Below are 8,586 nucleotides of genomic sequence, written 5' to 3'. Positions count from 1 at the left end.
CACCTTTAATCTCAGCACTGGGGAGGCAGAGGCAGGTGGATCACTGTGAATTCGAGGCCAGCCTGGTCTACAAAGCCAGTCTAGGACAGCCAAGGCTACACAGAGAGACCCTGTCTTGAAACTGCCACTCCCCAAAAGAAAAGAAAAGAAAAAAATACACTTGTGAACCAGTTGTTTCTGATGTAAACAGTGACCACAGCAACTGGATCTGCCCAGCATTCGGTGAGCCTTTCCGAGCTGGTGAGACCCTTCAGCTAAGGGAGATTTTCACGTTTTTCTTCTTCAGCTTCTGTTCTCTCTAGATCTCCCTTCTAGATTTCATGGACAGATCTCCTGGGTGGAGATAAGGGTTGTCAGTATCTTGTAGGCATGAGAATCAAGAGTTCAACCCCCAGCGCCTATGTAGGACGAACAGACGGACATGTGGTAGTGCCTGTGTAAGACAGACAGACATGAGGTAGTGCCTATGTGAGACAGACAGACATGAGGTAGTGCCTATGTGAGACAGACAGACATGAGGTAGTGCCTATGTGAGACAGACAGACATGAGGTAGTGCCTATGTGAGACAGACAGACATGAGGTAGTGCCTGTGTAAGACAGACAGACATGAGGTAGTGCCTGTGTGAGACAGACAGACATGAGGTAGTGCCTATGTGAGACAGACAGACATGAGGTAGTGCCTGTGTAAGACAGACAGACATGAGGTAGTGCCTATGTAAGACAGACAGACATGAGGTAGTGCCTATGTAAGACAGACAGACATGTGGTAGTGCCTATGTAAGACAGACAGACATGAGGTAGTGCCTATGTAAGACAGACAGACATGTGGTAGTGCCTATGTAAGACAGACAGACATGAGGTAGTGCCTATAATGCTCAGTGCTAAGGCGGCAGACAGGAGGATCCCTGAGGCCCCTGGCTGGCCTGATTAGCCAGTGGGAGACCCTGCCTCAAAAGATAAGGCCCATGCCGGGTGTGGTGTCGCATGCCTTTAATCCCAGCACTCGGGAGGCAGAGGCAGGTGGATCGCTGTGAGTTCGAGGCCAGCCTGGTCTACAAAGTGAGTCCAGGATAGCCAAGGCTACACAGAGAAACCCTGTCTCGAAAAACCAAAAAAAAAAAAAAAAGATAAGGCCCCAGAGCACAGACATGCAAGGCTGTCCTCTATCCTCCACACGCACATGCACGTGTGTAAAAGGAAAGCCGACTCATTGGGTCTCCTCTCCCTATAGCTTGACATTTGGGGTCCACTTTCTGGAATCCTCTTTCTTGTTTGCCAATGCTATTTGATCACTGAAAATGATTGACTTCTCTTTTAAGTATTCTTCTGTTTCTCAAGTTGCCTTTGGTGTTCTGTGATCAACTCCTCATCTGCAAATTGACAGTTTTGTCAAACATTTGTTAGCCCTCAGTTGCTCCTATTCAAGAGTGAAGTCATTTAAAGAAACCTACTGGGATTCCTTCAACTGTAGGTCTTACTGCCTTGTCAATGTCACTTATAAGGGCCTTAAGATGGGAGCCAGGTGCATCATGGGAATGTTGGCCTTACCCAGTGGGGAAAGAGCACTTGAACCCCTGACCCCTCCCTTTTTACCTCCAGTCTCTGAGCTGGCCCCTGGGACTCACCTGGACAGATTGGCTCAGCATCCTGTGTGATCTTTGATCTTTCTCCACAGCTTCTGCCTCTACCCCATCAGATACTGTTCCTCCAATCTTCTGCCTCCCACATTCTAGAAACAAAAAGAACTCTCCGGTGTGCTGTTTCTCTCCTCTCTCTCTCTCTCTCTCTCTCTCTCTCTCTCTCTCTCTCTCTCTCTCTCTCTCTCTCTCTGTCTCCGTCTCTCTGTCTCTGTGTCTCTGTGTCTCTCTGTCTCTGTCTCTCTCTGTCTCTCTCTCTCTGTCTCTCTCTCTCTCTCTCTCTCTGTCTCTCTCTCTCGATTAAACATAGAGATTCTCAAATGCTCGGCAGATGCTGTACCACTGAACAATATGTCAGCCCTCTTAATCTCTAAGCTCCATTGTGAGGCCTGGTCATGAGGAGGAAATGGTGTCACACTGTTAAGGGTTCTCCCCCTGTAGGCAGATTGGTATGTTATCCTATTACTATTTGAAGATTGACAGTGATAAGTTAAAGTTGCGTAGTCAAAGTCTTAAAGCAGTGGTTCTCAACCTTCCTAGTGCGGTAACCAATCCTTTGACACAGTTCCTCATGTTGCGGTGACCCCCAAGCATAATTTTTTTTTCTGAGACAGGGTTTCTCTGTGTAGCCCTGCCTGTCCTAGACTCTTTGTAGACCAGGCTGGCCTCAATCTCACAGCTATCTGCCTGGCTCTGCCTCCCAAATGCTGGGATTAAAGGTGTGTGTCACCACACCCAGCTCCATAAAATTTTCATTGATATATCATAACTATAATTTTGCTACTGTTGTGAAATGTAATATATAACATATGTTAGCCTGGCATGGTGGCGCATGCTTTTAATTCCAGCACTCAGGGAGGCAGACACAGGTAGATTACTCTTTCAAGGACAGCCTAGTCTACAAAATGAGTCCAGGACAGCCAAGGCTATCCAGCGAAACCATGCTTGAAAGTATCTATCTATCTATCTATCTATCTATCTATCTATCTATCTATCTAGGTTTTCCAAAGTTCTTAGGTGACACCTGTGAAAGGGCCATTCGACCTTCAAAGGGGTTGAGACCCACAGGTTGAGAACCAACCACTGCCTTAAAGTAACTAAATTAACAAGTCAGAGTGACACCTATGAAGATCCAGTGGAGGGCTGAGGTGCCCGCTTTTAATCCAGCATTTGGGAAGCAGAGCCAAGCAGATCATTGAGTTCGAAGCCAGCCTGGTCTACAAAGTGAGTCCAGGACAGCCAAGGCTACACAGAAAAACCCTGTCTCAAAAAAGAAAAAAAAAAAAGAAAGAAAAGAAAAGAAAATCCAGTGGAATCACACAAATATATGATCTAAAGAGGAGCATTTTTTTTTTAAAGTGACATGTGATAGCAAATAACAGAACAATCCATTTAAATACGTCACACAGTTCCTTTCTAAAGCAGGTGCTTAGCGTGGGCGAGAGCATTGTCCTGGTGCAATCTCCAGCACTGCCCCTCCTCTCACAGTCACTTCTAAACAGCAGAGGTTACATAAGTAGGCAGGAAAAGTGGTGCTTGGGCTAGGGATAGAGCTGTGTTGATGGAGTGCTTGCCTTGCGTGCAAGCGTCTGGATTCAATCTCCAGTACCAAGGGGGGAAACAGAAAGAAAAAGTGAGCCTTAACTATATGCTGCCCATTCAAGATCCACTTTAAATATAAAAATACAAAGATTAAAAGTAAAGAGAGGAAAAAAAAAAAAGAATCTGTGCTAACACGGATCCCTGGTACCATGAGAGTGAGACTACAAAAATAAGCAGGTTTCAAATCAGATGAAAGGAGATACTTTCATAGTAATAAAGAGGTTGTTTCTTTAAGAGTTAGGAAAAGAGCCAGGTGTGGTGGCGCGCACGTCTGTAATCCCAGCACTCAGGAGACAGAGGCAGGCGGATCCCTGTGAATTCAAGCAGCCCAGTAGAGAAAATGGGTCCCAAAGGCAGGCTAGAAAATGGAGTTTTTTGCCTAGCATATGCAAGGCCTTGAGTTCCATCCCCAGGGCGTCAAAACAAAAGAAGGAATAGCTGTCCTGAAGGACTATGTCCCTAGCACCAGAACTTTAAAATACATGAAGAAAAACTAGTATAATGGCTAAGTATGACTAACCTTACCAGCACTCTGGGGCACAGATAAGAGCATCAGGAATTTAAGGGTAGCCTCAGTCACCTAGAGAGTTTAAACCCAACCTGGGCTATATTAGATGCTGTCAGAGAGTAAGGAGAGAGAAGGGAGGGAGGGGGCTAGAGAGGCAGCCCTGCAGTTAAGAGTGCTTGCTGCTCTTGCAGAACCAAGTTCATATCCCAGCACCTAGGTCAGGAAGTTCACAACCATCTACAACTCCAGGAGACCCAGTGCGCCCTCTTCTGGCCTCCACTGGTATGTGCACTCACATGCATGTGCAAAATTAAAAAATAATTTTAAAATATTTAAACATAGAGAAAGAAAAGGTGAAAGTAGAAAGTGATTCTGTGAGGGACAAGAGGATGGAGTAATGGAGATAAATATAATCAAAATACATTAGATATATGTATGAAATCATTAAAATTTTACCTAAGAACAATGATGTAACTTCCAAAGAGAATTAGTGGAACCTGCCATCATAGTTTAAAGATATCAGCACTCCTCTCAGGAACTGAGAGAACAAGTAGACACAAGGTCAGAAATGATTTAGAGGAGCTGAGTGGCTCTGCCTGATAACTGACGTTTGCAGAACATTCCACTCCATCGCATTTCAAAAATGATCTGTGACCAGGCCTTTAATCTTAGCTCTCAGAGGATGGAGGCAGACAGATCTCTGTGAATTCAAAGCTACCCTGGTCTAAACAGAAAGTTCCAGGCCAGTCAAAACTATGTAGTGAGGCCCTGTCTCAAGCAAGAACAACTGAAGGCTGGACAGATGGCTCAGCCATTAAGAGCACATAATGAAGACCTGAGTTCGGTTCCCAATACTTTGGGCCACTCACAACTTTGTGTAACTCCAATTCCAGGTGGATCTGATGCTTGGGCCTGGAGAGATGGTTCAGTAGTTAAGAGTGCATACTGTGGGGCCGGGCGTGGTGGTGCACACCTTTAATCCCAGCCCTCCGGAGGCAGGCGGATCACTGTGAGTTTGAGGCCAGCCTGGTCTACAAAGTGAGTCCAGGACAGCCAAGGCTAATACAGAGAGATCCTGTCTCGAAAAAAAAAAATTAATAATAATAAAAAAGTGCATATTGCCCTTGCAAAGGACCCTGATTCAAATTCCCAGCACCCACGTCTTTTGGATTACAAATCTCTTATATATAAATCAGCTCCCAGGGATCACACACCCTAAGACCTGCAAGCACATCTGTGCCCATGTGGCACGCACACACATAATTCTACAACAAAAATGATAATGAAATATTTTTAAACTATTTTTTCAAAATAATTGATGAGGGATAGTGACACACTCCTTTAATTCAAATATTCAGGAGGCAGTGGCAGGCAGATCTTTATGAATTTTGGGCCAGCCTAGTCTATATAGTGAGTTTTCAAGGACAGGCTGTGAGACCCTGTCTGATAATGATGATGATGGTGATGATGATGATGTGATGAGGAGGAGGAGGATAACTGAAGGCCAAGTGTAGTGATGAAGATGAATGCCTTTAACCACAGCATTCAGCAACCAAAGGAAAGAAAATTGTGAGTTCGAGGCCAGCCTGGTCTACATAGTGAGACCCTGTCCTAACATGATGCAAATAATATTAATAATAATAATAGTAAATATATTTAAAAATCAACTGAGCAAAGTAAGAAAGGAAATGTCAACTTGATAAACTGCATACATGAAGAAAACTACCACCAGCTTCATAAAGATGGAATGCTGGGGGCTGGAGAGATGGCTCAGAGGTTAAGAGCACTGGCTGCTCTTCCAAAGGTCCTCAGTTCAATTCCCAGCAACCACATGGTGGCTCACAACCATCTATAATGTGATCTAATGTGCACTGTATAAATTAATTTAAAAAAAAATGGAATGCTGAATGCTTCCGAGAACACAGGACGAAGCAAGGCTGTCCACCTCGACCCATGATTATATAGTGACCATTCCCCGTGCAGAGAGGGAAGAAACAAAAGACACCAGACATGGGAGGAAGAAACAAAGCTGTCTGGATTCACACACATGTTGTTTTCTGTGTACAAATCCAGTGGGTTCTCCAAGCGAAGGCTTTTGCAACTGACGGCTTTTGGCACACCTGCGGGGCGTGAGATGGTGTCCATTTCTAGAACATTAGCAGCAACTGGACCTTGCACATACCTCATACATCACGCCGCTCGACTTTCTAACGCGTCAAGGCTGAAGTCCCAAGCTGAGTCAACATCAGACTTTGTCTTCCGGGTCGCAGTGCTGCCATACCAGTGGCAGCTTATGGAAGGGTTGGAGTTGTGTGATGATCAAATGTCCAGGAAAACTGCAGAGTGACCAAGGAAGGCTCTATGGTTAGGCGGGGAGGGGAAGTGGAGTCTTGCTTGGGGGTGAATGGAGATAAAGCTGGAGAAGATGATGAAGAAAGCCAGAAGCTGGGCAGTGGTGGCGCATGCGTTTAATCCCAGCACTCGGGAGACAGAGGCAGGCGGATCGCTGTGAGTTCGAGGCCAGCCTGGTCTACAGCCTGGTCCAGGACAGCCAAGGTTACACAGAGAGACCCTGTCTTAGAAGAAGAAGAAGAAGAAGAAGAAGAAGAAGAAGAAGAAGAAGAAGAAGAAGAAGAAGAAGAAGAGAAAAGAAAAGAAAAAGAAGAAGGAGAAGAAAAGAAAGCCAGAAAAGCAGGTGGGTCAAGGAATCAGAGCCAGCCTTCGCGTTCCTGTCCATGGTGCACCGAGGTACAGTTGTGCCTGAACTTTAACACTTGGGACCAGCTGTGTGAGGATCACCCCTTCCCTCCCTAGGAAGAAGCCACAGTGTGTTCTCATTCTCTGATACAATCCTGGGGGCAATTCTCAGCCAAAAAAAGCAAGGTTGCCACTTCCTGCTCTACCCTAGGCTCATGGGAACCCACTTTGAATAATGCATGGGAGCCAAGATCCCTCACCATCAATGCTTGTTGCTTCCTGGGGAGCAGCTACTGAAACAGCTTGGTGGCCCGCCTCTAGTGGGGGAAAAGCAGTTTCTGTATTAGAGGACAAAAGCCTCCTGACCATCTCCTGGCTCCAGGATGTTTCAGAAACTCAACCTCCTAGGACTTCAAGGAGTGATTCAAGTTCACCCCCCAGCAGCGAGGCCCTGGCACAACCTCAGATCAAACGCCCTGAGTGCAGGCTTTGGCCTGGGTCAGTGATAGGGACCAAAGAGAGCCAGGAAGCTGCAGGTGAAGAACTGTGGGGTGGGGGAGTTCTTTAAGGGTAGGACGGCTTCCTATGGAGGAGAGCAGAGCAGAAGATGGAGGTGATTTTTTTAAATATTTATTTATTATGTATATACAGTGTTCTGCCTGCATTAGGCCTGCATGGCAGAAGAGGGCATCAGATCTCATTATAAATGGTTGTGAGCCACCATGTGGTTGCTGGGAATTGAACTCAGGACCTCTGGAAGAACAGACAGTGCCCTTAACCACTGAGCCATCTCTCCAGCCCAATGGAGGTGATTCTTAAGCCTGGCTTCAAGTCCTTGACTTAGCAACCACCAACTGTGGAAAGCCTGGGCAGTGAGCCTCTCTAATGCTTTGTGCGGAGCCAATGAGACGGACTACTGTGAGCAATAGGTCCAAGAGCTGGACCCAGGCCAATATGACAAGCAGAGGGTAGTAGATATGGAAGACAGGACTGGTGACCCTGGCAAGAGGAATCAAAGGGGTTAGGGGAAGTGGGGACAGCCAATGGTGGGTGCACTGCGGGGAGGGAAGAGGGTCAGAAGAAATCAGCCCCAGCTCAAGGACTGTTCCTACTCCGAAGCCCCCGGTCCTGTCCTTTCTCTCCCTGCCAGGTGTCAGTGCATTCCCCTGCTGTGGCAAGGACTCAGTGGACATCGTGGAAAGAACGTGAGGACCAATCCCCTGCCCCCTGAAAACCCCAGGCTCTCAGCCCTTCCCCCAACCACCATGTACTGGGACCCAATCAGGATCTCCCCTCCTCTTTAGCTCTTTTTCAAAAATCTCCTCAGGGCTGGGGTTGCCTACAATTCCCCCTCCCCCATCTCTGCCTTCAGCACAGGGAAGCACAGGGCTGCCTTTGAACCCTGAGGGAGGGCTATGGTAGAGCACAGGGAGGCAGGGCTGCCTTGCTGGAGGTAGGTAGAACTGGAAAGACAGGTGCCCGAGGAGATGAAGGGGTCCTGCAGTTCCCCAATATCCGCGGCTGCTCAAATCTGCCCACTGGGAGTGAGCAGGAGAGGGATGGGCCTCACTCTGGGTGTTCCCAGTATAGGGAGCCATTTTCTAAGCATGGTGGCTCACCTGTAGCACTTGATAAGAATGAAGAGAGCTGGCTGGTGGTGGCGCAGGCCTTTAATCCCAGCACTCGGGAGGCAGAGGCAGGCGATCGCTGTGAGTTCGAGGCCAGCCTGGTCTACAAAGGGAGTCCAGGACAGCCTAGGCTACACAGAGAAACCCTGTCTCGAAAAAACAAAACAAACAAAAAAGAATGAAGATTCCCAGGCCCCTTCCTCCAACTAAGTGGAGTTGAGGAGTGAGTGACAAGCTCTTCTGAAACTTCTGAGGCCCGGAGAATCTTAAGAGTACCACCAGCTCAGAAACAAAGTGCTCAGTGCACAATATGAGGGACTGAGTCCAGGCACCCACATAAAAAGCTGAACATGCTAACAGTAATCCTAGAGCTGGGAGCTAGAAGCAGGAAAACAGGGGCTCACTGGCCAGCCACTCCAGCAAATCAGTGAACCCCACATTCAGAAAGAGACGCTGTCCTTAAAAATGAGGTGGGGGAAAAAAGTAAGGCATACACCTATGGTCAACCTCTGG

The sequence above is a fragment of the Acomys russatus genome, chromosome 16 (assembly GCF_903995435.1).
Source record: "Acomys russatus chromosome 16, mAcoRus1.1, whole genome shotgun sequence".
NCBI classification, from domain to species: Eukaryota; Metazoa; Chordata; class Mammalia; order Rodentia; family Muridae; genus Acomys; species Acomys russatus.
Note: the sequence above shows the minus strand (reverse complement) of the source record.